Source organism: Poromitra crassiceps (genome assembly GCF_964638095.1).
Source record: "Poromitra crassiceps genome assembly, chromosome: 1".
Lineage (NCBI taxonomy): Eukaryota > Metazoa > Chordata > Actinopteri > Beryciformes > Melamphaidae > Poromitra > Poromitra crassiceps.
In genome coordinates this window covers 60,672,288-60,687,520 of record NC_139623.1, presented here as the reverse complement: position 1 = coordinate 60,687,520, position 15,233 = coordinate 60,672,288, and positions in this window count along the sequence as shown.

Genomic DNA, 15,233 nt, shown 5'->3' with positions numbered 1-15,233 from the left:
TAACTACAAAACATAACAAACTAAACTGTATAAACAAAGCCACGAAAATTAAACCACCATACCCACCTTTCCCAAAGTAAAGAAAGGATAAATCAAAGAAAGTAAATCAAAGTACCAAAACAAACCAGGCACATGCTGCTGCCACCAGCATGTAGAGGTGTTGAGCTGAGAGAGGGAGAGAGAATGACTGAAGCTGCCACTATTTATGAATGAGCTCTATGATTAACAGATGAGGATCAGCTGAGTCCAGGCATAAGCAATGCCACTGGAATGGAGAGGAGGATCAGCTGAGCCAGGCATGAGCAGCAGAGTGGGATCAGCATAGCAACCAGGCCTTAGCAACCAGGGCAGAACAACTAAGTGGAGCAGAGAGAACAATGTTAGGATTGAGACACATACAATAAGGGGGAGCGCATCACACAGGGGCGTGTGCAGGTGCACTGAGCGCTCGTCTTGCTGGACATTTTATCCACGAAAAATAGTTTTGGTAAGATATACATGAACCGTTTCATGAGAATATATATACGTTCAATAATTAAAGCCCAGGAAATGAGCTTTTTGTCTTGAATCCTGTTTGCTCGCTTGTATGAGGAGGTTTTTCCAGTGAGGCATAGGAGGATGGTCCTCCTCTATTAGATTGGGGATTTTATATAAAAAAAAAAATATTAAAAAAAAATATTTTTTATTTTTATTTTTATATTTTTCATTTTTCATTTTTTTTTTTATAATAAAATATCAATCAAATGTGTTTTTTCTTATGTGCAGACGCTCATTTTTTCATTCATTATATAGCTCCATGCAGACGAGTCACTCTGGCCCTGGTCCCAGCATGGGGGAGGGGATTAAAAAAACACCCGCCCTGTGGGCTTGATTTATTTGGTAATTTATCTAATGAAAAAATAAGATTGGTTGAAAAAGACTTGCAATTCACAGAAAACAGTGAGAGTGATGTGTTTTCCAACGAATCAGATTGAGGAGGAGGGGAGCTCTCCCTTAGCCCGTGAAACCAGGTGAAACCCTAATTGGTTGTTGTTTGATAGATCGATTGCTTGACATTGATTGACATTCTGTATTGTCCAATGCTGAATACGTCTGAAAATCGGCAACGTTGTTCCACTGCCTGGTCTGTGGTCACGCAGCGCTGAATCAAGGAGGTGAAATCCACTGCTTGACCTGACAGGAAGGATTTACTGAGACAGTAGCAGCATATCATATTTCCCTCTTATTTTTATTTACTTTTTTATCAATCAGTAAGTGTTCACAAGCCAGACAGTCGTTGATATTGGATTACCACCAAAACGAGTTTCGAGTTGCGGGGAGACTTGAGCTGCACGATACGGGCTTTTTGCAATGTCAGAAAACTGGAATATTTGCAACGTCTCGACTGCAGCGTTTCCCCTACAGACAGCACGGATATTCAAGTAAGTCAATTGATTTCAAGTTATCCGAACCTTCTATTAAATTCGGCGTGGAAATGGTTCACCGAGCAGCGCTATTTTTGTCGTATTGAAGTTTCATCCTGTTTCTTATACTAAAACCCGCGAAGCTTAAATTCACACATTTTTTAACTGAATTTGGCCTGTAAATCGATAGCTGACAGCGGGCTCAATTTTAAAGCTTGAGTGGTGATCTTTATATCATATGAAAGTAGAAGAAATAAGGAATCGATTGGGATGAAGCATGTCAACCTAGGATGTCGGGAAGGGGGGGTAAATAACGCTCCAAAGTTGATAACTAAATGAGTAGTGCAGCACTGTGCACATGAAGACACACTCTCGTTCCAGATGCAATTAAGTGTAATTTAACGCTATTTGACAACAGTTTCGGCCATAGACTTTGTCAAGTATCATACAAACAGTGCAAGACAGCCATTATAAAGACAGGTTAGCTGATTGAATGGACAACACCTGTCTTGTGAAAGCACACCTGAGTGTGAGACATCATAGGATGAATCAAAACATTGATGTCACAGGTAGGCTGTATACCATAATATATCATGAATCTATGTGAATAAATAGATTTATATAAATAGTAATCACAGCCTAATGCATAGAGATAAATCCTGAAACCTTCTCGCAACAGTTCTAGCCTAAGCCAGTGGTTTTCAAAGTGGGGTCCCCAGCAAAAAGGGGGGATAATCTATTTTCACTATAATTCCATGCCATCCATAAGTAACACAATCTAAGATAGTGTAGAAGTGAGTAACTAGGCTAATTATAACCATAACAGCACAAATAATTGACAAAAATCTCGAAATAAATATACAGTATTTACTCTGAGAAATGAAATAATGAGAAAAGGAACAATTATTGATGGTTAAAACTGAATAATGACATCACAACAGTCTAATCCTAATGCTAATTTAAAATGAGATTTGGGCGTTTTGGGCAAAAACTGCTTGTGGGTGAGAGTATCAGCAGCAGAGCACACGTCATATTTTCCCTGGGACCGCCTCAGGTGCCAGGTGCTGTTCCATCCTGTAGTCCTCTCACTGGGTGCTAATGCAATGCTCCTCACTGGGTGGAAAGCTAAGAGGCTTGACAGCATGGGAAACATGGCAAATACACACACACACATGCGCGCACGCGCGCGCACACGTGAAAAAGCCCGAAAAGGGGCGGCGACCTTCGGTCGCCGCACTAGCTTCCTCCCCTGTCTCCAAGCTCACCAGCCACCACTATGTATGTATGTATGTATGTATGTATGTATGTTTATATGTATGTATGTATGTACAGTATGTATGTATGTATGTACTGTATGTATGTATGTATGTTTATATGTATGTATGTATGTATGTATGTATGTATGTATGTATGTTTATATGTATGTATGTATGTATTGTGGCAACTCTGATTCAATCCAAGACACATAAAACAGTTTTAAACGCCGAAGCGTTGTTTTATTCCCCCAAATGAAAACTCTTCCCTTATCGGGGTATGTCCATGAAATATATATAACTAAAGTAGGCTGGGTTAGCCTGGGGCCAGTGAGGGGGTTTGCTCCCCACCACGTAGCCAGGGCTCCGTTCCTCGTTTAAGTGCTCCCGTAACGTGCCTGTGGACGAGAGGAGAGAGGGTCTGTCAGGCAACATCATTTTATGACACGAGAATGTTTAGGGAGAGGAGTGGAAATCTGACTTACCGCCCGACAGCAAGGAGCGCTTCCACCTGGAGGAAAACCGGCCACACAGTGAGCTTCAGAGCGGCGTCTGTTTTTCTAGGGCCACTGATTGGGGATCTGTTCCAGCCGGGCGCTCTGTTCCTAACAGCGCCCGGCTGCTAGCGGTCCCACTGATTCAGGACATAATTGGGGAAGTACCTATCAGTGATGACGCGTCCCAGACAGCGTTTCTGTTGGGATCCCCCTGCTCTGACGTCACTGTGGTGGCTGGCTGTCCTCCTGCTCTCACCTGTCAGGGGGTAGGCTGACGAGACTCCACACATCCTCCCCCTAAGCTCGCTGCCAGTGCGGGGAGCTTCACTTTCCCCTGCTTCATCTCGGCGTGACATGGCGTCTGCGTGTGGTATCTCTCTTCCTGGTTTGTGTTCCACTTTGAACTTATAGTTCTGAAGTTCCAAGAACCACCGCGTTACCCGCTCATTTTTATCCTTGTTCGTCGCCATCCATTTTAGGGGGGCGTGGTCCGTGATGAGGGTGAATACCCTGCCCCATAGGTAGTAGCGTAGGTAGTGAATGGCCCACTTCACCGCCAGGCATTCCTTCTCTACGGTTGAGTAGTTTCTCTCATGTTTAAGCAATTTTCTACTTATAAAGGTAACGGGGTGTTCATCCCCATCTATTACCTGCGCCAGCACTGCTCCTATTCCTGTTCCTGAGGCGTCTGTGTGTAGGATGAATGGCTTAGCGAAGTCTGGGGCTATCAGCACCGGCTCTCGGCAGAGCGCCTCCTTTAGGGCACAGAATGCGGCGTTTGTTTCCTCCGTCCATTTGACATGGTGGGGCAGCTTCTGGCGCGTTAAGTCATACAACGGGGCTGCTATGGTGGCAAAAATTTTTACAAATTTTAAATAATATGCAATCAGGCCCAGGAAGGATTTTACTTGTTTTTTCGTCCTGGGCTGGGGCCAATTTTGTATCCTCTCCACTTTGGTTATTTGGGGTTTTACGCACCCCCGGCCTATGGTGTATCCCAGGTAGTTTGTCTCTGTCCATGCCAATTTACATTTCTTGGCGTTGGCGGTGAGTCCGGCTCGGCGGAGGGCTCCCAGCACCGCTTCCAGCTGTGTCATGTGCTGCTCCCAGCTGCTGCTGTGTATGACGATATCGTCTAGATATGCCGCCGCATAAGCGCGATGGGGCCGGAGGACTCTGTCCATCAGTCGCTGAAATGTGGCCGGGGCGCCGTGTACTCCAAAGGGGAGGACGCGGTATTGAAATAGGCCGTCGGGGGTCGCGAATGCGGTTTTGGCTCTCGCCCGTCTGGTTAGGGGTACCTGCCAATAGCCTTTGGTGAGGTCCAGGGTGCTCACGAATCGAGCGGGCCCCAGCCGCTCGATTAATTCATCTACCCTTGGCATCGGGTATGCGTCAAAAGTGGATATTTCATTCAGTTTTCTAAAATCATTGCAAAACCGAAGCGTCCCGTCTGGCTTCGGCACAATGACAATGGGGCTGGACCAGGGGCTGTGGGACTCTTCTATTACGCCCAACTCGAGCATTTTCTTCACTTCGCCCCGGATGGCTTCTCTCCGGGCCTCGGGGATGCGGTAGGGCCGCTGTCGCACCACTTTTCCCGGCGTCGTCTCAATGTCGTGTTGGATAGCGTGTGTCCGTCCTGGCAGCTCGGAGAAAACATCATGACTCCTTCCTAGGAGTTCCTTGAGATCTTGTAGTTGCTCTGGCCCCAGGTCCTGTCCGATGTCCACGGGGATCGTCTGCGGTGGCCTGGGTTGTGCGAGGGTGAGGAGGGCTAGGGGGCCGGGTCTCTCGGCGTCGTGCCATGGCTTCAGAATGTTTATGTGGTATATCTGGTGGCCTTTCCTCCTCCCCGGCTGACAGACCCGGTAATTCACTGGCCCGACCTTCTCGGTTACTTCAAATGGTCCCTGCCATTTTGCCAGGAATTTGCAGTCATGGCTGGGCACCAGCACCAGGACCTTCTCTCCTACCTGGAACTGCCGGGGTTTGGCTCCCCTGTTATAGGTGCGCGCCTGGGCTGCCTGGGCTTCCTCCATGTGACTCCGTACCAGTGGCCAGACCTTTTTGGCTCTCTCCTGGAGCCGCTCCACATGTTCGATAACATTCCGGAGGGGGGAGGGCTGGCTTTCCCAGGCCTCCTTGGCCAGGTCGAGTAGGCCACGGGGGTTTCGGCCGTAGAGGAGTTCGAACGGTGAGTATCCGGTGGAGGCCTGTGGCACCTCCCGTATGGCGAACAGCACGTATGGGAGGAGTTGGTCCCAATCTTTTCCGTCCACGTCAATCAGTTTTTTTAGCATCTTTTTCAGGGTTTGGTTGAATCTCTCGACAAGTCCATCGGTCTGGGGGTGATAAACAGAAGTTCTGATACGGGTGATTTTCAGCCATTTGTATAACGCCGTCATTACTCTGGACATAAAACAGGACCCTTGGTCTGTGAGTACCTGCTCCGCTATTCCCACTCTGCTAAATAGCAGGAACAGTTCTCGAGCGACATTTTTGGCATTAGCGGTGCGTAAAGGTATTGCCTCCGGGTAACGAGTAGCATAATCCACTATTACCAGTATGTATCGGTGTCCTCGGCTGGACTTCGGGAGAGGCCCCACGATATCCATGGCCAGCCTGGAGAACGGGACCTCGATGATTGGCAGTGGAATCAGTGGGTTCCGGTACATTGGCCGGGGTGCCGTTTTCTGGCACTCGCCACAACAACGACAGAACAGTTCAATGGCTTTCTTTATGCCGGGCCAATAGAATCTGCGTAGCACTCTATCATACGTTTTTTGGACCCCTAAGTGGGCCCCCAGTTGGTGAGTGTGGGCCAAATACAACACTCTGGATACGTATGTTTTTGGTACTAACAATTGTTCTATTAAATCCCCCCCCGGAGTTTTGGCGACTCGATACAACAACCCATGTTTAACAATAAACTGTGGAAAGTTTTGTCTCACCCCGGAACAGTGCTGGCCATCGATGCCAGCGACGGCGCGGCGGCCGGCTTCCAAATTCGGATCGGCCCACTGGGCCGAGGCAAACTCTCCGCGGCCCGGAGGTCCAGGGTCGTCCGGGAGCGGAAACTCCGCGAAAGGGTCCTCGTCGAGAGGAGGCGTGTCCGACTCGGCTGGCCGGGTTGGACCGTCTTCCGCGGCTGATGTTTCGGACTGCGGTCCGTCTGATCCCGGCCGGAAGGCTGGGCAGGCCAGGCGCGGCCGGGCCATCCTTTTTCCCCTCGGTTTCTCTCGTCGGGGCTTCTCCGGCCGACGACCGTGACTCCAGTACCGGCTGAATAGGGGGCAGTCGGTGCCTATCAGGAGCGGGACCGGGAGGTTGGGCACCACGCCGGCGGCTACTTTTACGTCGCCTTTCGGGGTCTGGACCCGTATATAACTGACCGGATAGCTCTTCACGTCCCCGTGGACGCACGTCACCGGCATTGTCTCTGTAGTGAGGACCTCCACGAGGTCAGCCCGCACGAGCGTCACCACACTACCGGAGTCTAGGAGGGCGTGGGTGTCGATGCGGCCCACCCGGACCGGCAGTGTCGCCTGCTGGCTAGGGGCTCCTCCGGTGTGGAGGGAGGGCCGTGGTTCGTCTCCGGCGGCGGAAGGCATCGACACATCCCGGTCGGGGCAGGACCAGGAGAGGTGGTCCTCTTGTCCGCAGACATAGCACCTCCTCAGCTGCCGACTCACTCGGTCGGCCTGGGCACGAGGGTCCCTCTGGGTCGGGGGCTGTAGCGGCGGTGGCCGGCGTCGGCTGTCTCGGCTGGGTCTGTCGGCTATGGCGGGCTTTCGGAGGGGCTCGTTCTGCGTGTGGCGCATCATGTCGGCGCTGACTTGGTGGTTCTCTAGCAAGGCCACCAATGCGTTCAGCGATGAGGGGCTCACCTGGGCAGCATATTTTCGGGCGTCGGGCGGCAAGGAGCGGATACATCTGTCTATTACGAGGCGTTCTATCCACGGGGGCTCCCCGGTGGAGGTGAGCCAACTCTGGGTGAGCCTCAGCAAATCGGCGACTTGGGAGCGGGGCGGTTGGTCCGGGGTGTACCTCCAGCCATGGTACCTTTGTGCGCGAGCAGGAAGGCTGTAGCCGTAACTGGCGAGGATGGCGGTGCGCAGCTTCACAAAGTCGCGGGCCTCTCCCATGGACATGTCCCGGCAAACCCTCTGTGCCTGGCCCGTGAGGAAGGGCGCGATGATGCCTCCCCAGTGGGCTGCGGGCCATCCCTCTCGCACCGCCGTTCTTTCGAAGAGCTCCATGTATGCCTCGATATCATCGTCGGGGGTCTGCTTAGTGAGGACATCTCCTGGAGCCCGGGAAGTCGAGCCGTCTTTCTCTATTTTTTTTATCAGTTCGTGTACTGCCTGCTGTAGGTCAGTTTGGCTTTGGATTAGGGCCACCAGAGCCTGTGCTTGCTCCATGGTGCGTGCGGTTGGCGTTGAATCAGAGTGCCTGCATTCTCCACCACTTGTGGCAACTCTGATTCAATCCAAGACACATAAAACAGTTTTAAACGCCGAAGCGTTGTTTTATTCCCCCAAATGAAAACTCTTCCCTTATCGGGGTATGTCCATGAAATATATATAACTAAAGTAGGCTGGGTTAGCCTGGGGCCAGTGAGGGGGTTTGCTCCCCACCACGTAGCCAGGGCTCCGTTCCTCGTTTAAGTGCTCCCGTAACGTGCCTGTGGACGAGAGGAGAGAGGGTCTGTCAGGCAACATCATTTTATGACACGAGAATGTTTAGGGAGAGGAGTGGAAATCTGACTTACCGCCCGACAGCAAGGAGCGCTTCCACCTGGAGGAAAACCGGCCACACAGTGAGCTTCAGAGCGGCGTCTGTTTTTCTAGGGCCACTGATTGGGGATCTGTTCCAGCCGGGCGCTCTGTTCCTAACAGCGCCCGGCTGCTAGCGGTCCCACTGATTCAGGACATAATTGGGGAAGTACCTATCAGTGATGACGCGTCCCAGACAGCGTTTCTGTTGGGATCCCCCTGCTCTGACGTCACTGTGGTGGCTGGCTGTCCTCCTGCTCTCACCTGTCAGGGGGTAGGCTGACGAGACTCCACAGTATGTATGTATGTATGTATGTATTTATGTATGTATGTTTGCTTGTTCAGCAGCAGTTTGTGAGAGCTGAGAGGATGTGCAGAAAGCTGTGTGCAGCGGGTTTCTGTTTAGCTTGACCATGCAGCCTGCAGCTTCATCTGAGAAGAGGAAGTCATCTCTGTTTCCATGAACCTGAGCCAGAGAGGAACCAGCCACTTCCTCTGTCCCAGGTCACTTCCACCTGAGTTCACATCAGCTACTCCAGTGGTTCTCAAACTTTTTTGGCTTCAGTTCACCATTTTCCCTGATTTCTGAATCCAAGTACCCCCTTTTGCGTGGCAATCATTCGATCCTATATATTTATTTTCTATATTTCTCTATCATATGATTGTTTGATGTGTTATTATTACTACTGTAATTTGTTACTGTTGTGTCAGCTAGCCCTCCTTTCCCTGTTCTCTCCATATACTCTCTCATACTCTCCCTGCTCTCCCTCCCCACCTCCTCCCCTTCCCGAACCCCCCCCACTATTCTAAAGCATGGCATCCCTCCTATTTTAAAGCATGGCACCCATTCTCTTTCTTTCCCCCTTCCCCTGCTCCTTCCCCACCTCTACTTCTCTGCTCCCTCCTCCCCCACACCCGCCCGCTCTCCCTCCCCCCTCCGCTCTCCTGCTCTCTCCTCTTTCCCCCTTCCCCTGCTGCTTCCCCACCTCCTATACTCCCCAGCATTTCCCATTCCCTCCCCACCTCATCACTTTCCTGCTCTCTCCTCTCCCCCTGCTCTCCCTCCCTTCTCCTGCTCTCTCCTATATTTCTATATTTTCTATATTTCTTTATCAATTGTTCAATGTGTTATCATTACTACTGTAATTTGCTACTGTTGTGTCAGCTAGAATTAGCTAGACATATTTTCTGTGAAGCCCTCTGGGACATGCTTGTGAATTAGGGCTATACAAATAAACTTGACTTGACTTTACTTGACTTTACTTCAACATTTTGCTCAGAAAACTGAAAACAAGAGAAAACTATATGATGCATATTAGGAATAAGTATTGATAGGGATATGTGGGTTGATTTATGATATTGTGTGTGTATGGGTAAGTTTGTATATGTATGTGTATATACAGTATATACATGTATATGTATGTATGTATATGTATACATGAGCGTGTGTGGAGGAGCGTGGTAGTAGGTATATGCCTATATATGGATGTATAAATTTGTTTATGGATGATTTGGGGGGAGGACTCGATAAGCCTAGGCTTCTTCCGGCCCCTTTTCAAACGTGCTCATGCCCACCTGTGAATCACCTGTGTATTATTGCCATTTCACACGCTGAAAAAGGGCTGCTGCTCAAACGTCTGTATGGACGTATGCTTATCCCTTTTCGGGCTCTCTTCTCCTGAATCTCCGCTGCGAGGCTATACTGCATGCATAATTACGCAGCGTACTGAGATCCGCGATGAGTGATGCTGCTCTATTTGAAGTTGAATTTCGTTCCACCAACACACATTTTATTAATCAGCTATTTTCTATTCGTTTCTATTAATATATATACATCGAATCCCACCAATTTAGTCCGTCATTTTCCCCTTGGCGCACATAAAGACACATGCTTCCATCACTGTCTGCTTGATGGCGAGAGGGACTTCAGTTGTAGGCTACTCGTGACAAAACCAGACATGGAATTTTCAACAGTTAACTTTTGCAGTAGCTAGGCCTATAGGTTACTGGCTATTACGAGGTGAGGCAGTATGCCCCGTGTCTCTCTCTCTCTCCCCGCGACGAGGGAAGTGGAGAGGGCTATTGCGGTGCTATTAAACGTATAATGGTTGGAAAAGATCAACATTTGCTTTTTATTTTCTCCTACCCTCTCCTACCTAAATTAATCTAATGTTACACCACAGACCTGTATGGTTGGGAATTATGTAGCCTAATAAAACCAGACAAACAAATTCTCATTTTTAACTCATTGAGTGCCAATGACGTCTAAAGACGTCAATTCAAATAGTAACGTAGAGTGCCAATGACGTCTAAAGACGTCAATTGCGTTTTTTGACGGTGGGACGTGGATCAAAGCCTGATGCATCTCCTGTAAAAATATGGGGGATTTTGAAGGTGTAGAAGCTATTTTACGGACCCATTAGGTGGCAACAGTGCTCTCCGGATTAGAGAAAGATGAGAAAAAAGAGTAGAAGAAGCCGTGTGGGGAAACGGAAATGCTGTAACGTTAGCTGTGCCTGTGAACAGCAGCCAATCTGTTCCCACAATTGAGCCCCTCCGTCTCCGCTGCGATAGCCCCTCCACACGATTAGCCGCCAGAAAAGAAAACCAAAGCCAAACCATTCTCATGAGAATGGTTTGGCTTTTCGGTGTCGCGCTGGGAGCCGGCGCACAACGGCGGAGCGCTCCGAAAATAGACTCTGGGTGCAGCGCACTTTGAAACGCGCAGCAGAAAGCCCAGAATCGGACGCAGCTTCATCCCAGCTCACAACCGAAACCCCAGAAACATCAGACGAACTCAGCGAGCCCGATCCAGACTCCCCCGACGAGCGGCCGCCATCCGAACGTGGATCCGCAGGCAGCAGAGACTCGCCACCCGACGCAGGCAGCAGAGACTCGCCTGACACGCAGCAGAGCGAGCAGAGCCACCAGAGACACTCCCACGGAGGAGGAGTTTGCAGTTGAGGGGGGTGGGGGTGCTGTTTTATTGAAGGAAATTACTGTTCAGATGTTTCAGGTCAGAAATATTAGCTTCAGAGTCAGTGATTTGCTTGAAATGCTTCATTTCACAAAAGGCTCATTATCTCAGCTTCTAGTTTGAAACGTCTGTTTTTGGTGAAATCAACCTATCTTCTCCGGCTGATAACTAAAGAACGGAAAATGATATCAATAAACTTTTTTTTGCTGATGATACAAGAGAGTCTCATCGTTCTTTGGGCGTGTTCGGTGTTTACATAGTAATATCACACAATATTCTGTGGGTCTTGAGTTATCACTGAAAACGCTCTGAAAGGGCTGGCACTGGGAGCATCCGTTTTCCAAAAGTGGCTGGCACTCAATGAGTTAAATCAAGATGTGTTTTTTCTGCAATGTAGGCTATAGTTGAAAATCAATGTGGCATTCTGAGGAGGGAAGAGTGTCTGCATGCGCGAAGTGTTGGAGAGAGAGAGAGACATCCATGCCGTGCGTTTGTATCCAAGCAAGGATTTCCTGCACTGCACGCACGGAGAATACTGTGTGCGCTCAGGCGTACGCCTGGCGTAGTAGTGGGGTTGTTTGCGTTAAGACCAGCTATTTGCTGGCGTTAAAATTGAAAGCACCCAAGGCCCCTTTTTCTAACACATTGCGCTGGAACGCCTATTTTGGAACAGGCAACGCCCAAACCTCTCTTTGCGCTCGGAACATACCAACAGCGGTATCTTCCCCAGCGCGCTAAATGACACTTGCGCGAGACAGATGATAGGCTAGAGGCCCACGGACATGCCTGGGCCACGGCTACACCTGTGTCTGCGCTTAGACCCCAGCGCAAAACTGGACGGTGGAGGCAGACGATAGCTTAAGACGCAGGGAAGATAGCAATAAGTGACGCGCAAACGGCAGTGCAAACGATAGCGCCGTACAAAGATAGGGCCCATAGAGTGTGTTTACATGCATACAATAATCAGATAACTGAGAATAATCAGGCATTTGGCAATAATCTGATTTACCGTACGCGTTTACCTGCACTTTTATCATGTAAATTCTCATTTAAATTCTCGGGTGCTCCTTTTCAGGCAAATCATATGGAGAAACTATCGCAACAGAGACAGAAAGGCTCAATTGTGGGAGCAGATTGGCTAGACACTTAAAGGAGAATTTCGTTTTTTTACACCACGGTCCTCATTTCCAGCTTAAAATATGATGTTTTACTCACCAAAATACGTTTGGCTTCATTCGGATGCCCACGGAAGATTTTGAGCTCTGAGTAGTCTCCTCAAACAGGCTATAACGAGAGCAGACGGGGCAAGGTGCTTGCGCTCTGTAAATGTCACTTTTTCTGTCACATCGCGGTTCATTATGGTTGTAAATATAATTATGAGATAATAATGCCAAGCTAAAAGCTAAGCTAACAACATCACCGAGCGATGGGGTTACAGTGCTTATCTTCCCCTTCTGTGGTTTCTCTGAAGAAGTGTGGTTTCACAGAAGGGGAAGATAAGCACTGTAACCCCATCCGGGGCAGATCAGAGTTGAGTCGCTCGGTGATGTTGTTAGCTTAGCTTTTAGCTTGGCATTACTATAGATATCTGATGTCAAGATTATGGACGTTTCAATTCCATTACCGCTCGTGTGGAATCATGCCACATATCGACAACAACAAACAGCAGCGGGAGATGTTATATGTGATGGACACCCGGACAGCAAACGGAGTGGGCTGTCGGGACTCCCAGCAGAGGATGGTTAGTTAGATATCGATTTCATGTTCTCATAATTATATTTACAACCATAATGAACCGCGATGTGACAGAAAAAGTGACATTTACAGAGCGCAAGCACCTTGCCCCATCTGCTCTCGTTATAGCCTGTTTGAGGAGACTACTCAGAGCTCAAAATCTTCTGTGGGCATCCGAATGAAGCCAAACGTATTTGGGTGAGTAAAACATCATATTTTAAGCTGGAAATGAGGACCGTGGTGTAAAAAACCGAAACTCTCCTTTAATATTTCTGGTGAGTGTTGAGCTAAATCACTGTAGGTGTGTTAGCTAGTAATGTTAGCTCTCAGCTATCAAGCTAGCTACTGCACTGAGCTAACGTTACTTTCAGACTGCTTCCTTGCATATTGTGCGCTGAGATCAGCGCTCCCCAGCGTACTTCCAGCGTTCAACAGTCAGAAAAAGATGCTAGATCAGTCATTCTCAACCTGGGGTACGCGTACCCCCGGGGGTACTTGCGCCCCCTGCTGGGGGTACTCGGAGGGATCCCTGGAATCTCAATGTTATTTTATGTGAAATAAAACCAACGTTAAAACATGTTGTACAGTAATACTATCAAAATACTAGGCTACTATTAATGAAAATAAGCTTGAGAATGTAAATGGGGTTTAAAATAACTTCCACATTGTTGTTTTTAGATTTAGGAACAAAATAAAAAATTGTTCCTGACGTTTCTGACGGACACTACTACCTGTTGCGCGTACACTAACGTTAGAGCTATTGATTACAAGAAAGCAGGCATGTTGCAAAATTGGCTGAAGACAAACTGGAAAGAGACGTGTGGAGGAGTCCCGCAGCAATGAAGTTCAACAAATGAATGAGGAGGACAGGTCAGTGAAACGAGCACAAGCCAGAAGCGCAAGAGCAGCTTGCAGCCACGACGCCTTCCAGTGTTAACACGCTAATAGCGTTAGCAGCGCTGAACCGAGTGTCACATGTGCTGCTAGTGGCTCGGGCTCCATCAGCAGCGCAAGTGGGGAATCCACAAACAAACGACACAATTATCGTGCATTACTTTATAACTGGGGACTGGTAATCTTACGACTTCAAAGGTCATGAGCTGGGCGGTGACGTCATCAGAGCTGGTATTTCCCATTCCAAACTCGTAGGAGTCTCAGCAGCCCCAACCTCAAAAATCCAAGATGGCTGCACCGCGCAACAACAGTAGTAGTAATCGTAGTAATATTGTTTAGCACTTTTGTTTTGTTTGTGTCTCATTAAATCAGCTGTACACACAGCACTGCCTAACTTCTATCTGTGTGGACATGAGGCTGCAGTGTTTGTATGTGCAAAATGCCATGTTGTCAATTGTTATTGCTAACAATGGCTAGCCCGGCTAGCGACTGGATCTGACCAATGAACAGTGAACTTCCCAGCTCAAGTTTTCTGCAAATGGAACGCTAACAAAACAGATGTGATGTCATTTAGCCTCCACATCCCAGTTATTTTGTGATAAAGGAACGCACGATAATCATGCGTAGGTTTGGATTCAGCTGTGGTGGGATGGAGGAAGAGCCCAGCCAACAGTGTGGGCTGAGCAGGAGAGTTAGAGTTGTCTTGTGATGAAACACTGAAGTCTGCTTTCAGAAAGTTGTTGGACTTTTGGATAAAACAACACAGAGAATACCCTGCCCTGTCTGACAAAGCTGTGCACTTTCTCCTTCCTTTTGCGACCTTATATCTGTGCAAGAAAGGCTTCTGTTCACTTGCTGCCATTAAAACCAAATACAGAAGCAGCTGGAATCAATCAATCAAAATTCACAGAGACAGGCACAACCTTCACGTTAGGCTTATGTGAGTTGTCAATGGACATCAACATGCTCTGCCTCTATGTGTGTGTTTGAATGTTTGAAGTAGGCTACAATTGTTTGCTGTGTGTGTGTGTGTGTGTGTGTGAGAGAGAGAGAGAGAGAGAGAGAGAGAGAGAGAGAGAGAGAGAGAGAGAGAGAGAGAGAGAGAGAGAGAGAGAGAGAGAGAGTGTTTGAAGTACATTTGCTGAAATAAAGTTCTCAATTTTCTCACTTGCTGTGTGAGAATGATACGGTTATCTTCTCATTTACTGAGGTGCATTGTATGAGAATTGTGTGGAAGAGTTTGCTAGTTCTAGTGCTGCCCCTTTGTACATTGTGGCTGTGGCTGACAAAAGTTAAACAATAAATCATGTTATTAGGAATAAGTGTGCCTCCTGCGTAAACTGTTCAGAATAGACTGTATTTTAACGTCAGTCATGGGGGTACTTGGAGAGCCAACTAATTTATCAGGGGGTACTTGGTGTAAAAAGGTTGAGAACATTAGGGTTGTGCTACAACCCAGGTTTTACGAGTGAGAACGAGAGCTCTCACTAGTGCCTACAACGCTGCGTACGCAGCCCTATGGAAGACTGTCATTTTGCTCCAAAATTACTTTTCATTAAAACCGACCACCCACCCATAGGTGGCGTGGTGCCCCCCTGGGGCTGACACGGATCCACGTGACTACGTCACGTCCTGTCAGCCCAGGGATAATATTTCTTCCAGCCAGCTGAGATCCGACGCACCCCGTGACGCATCGA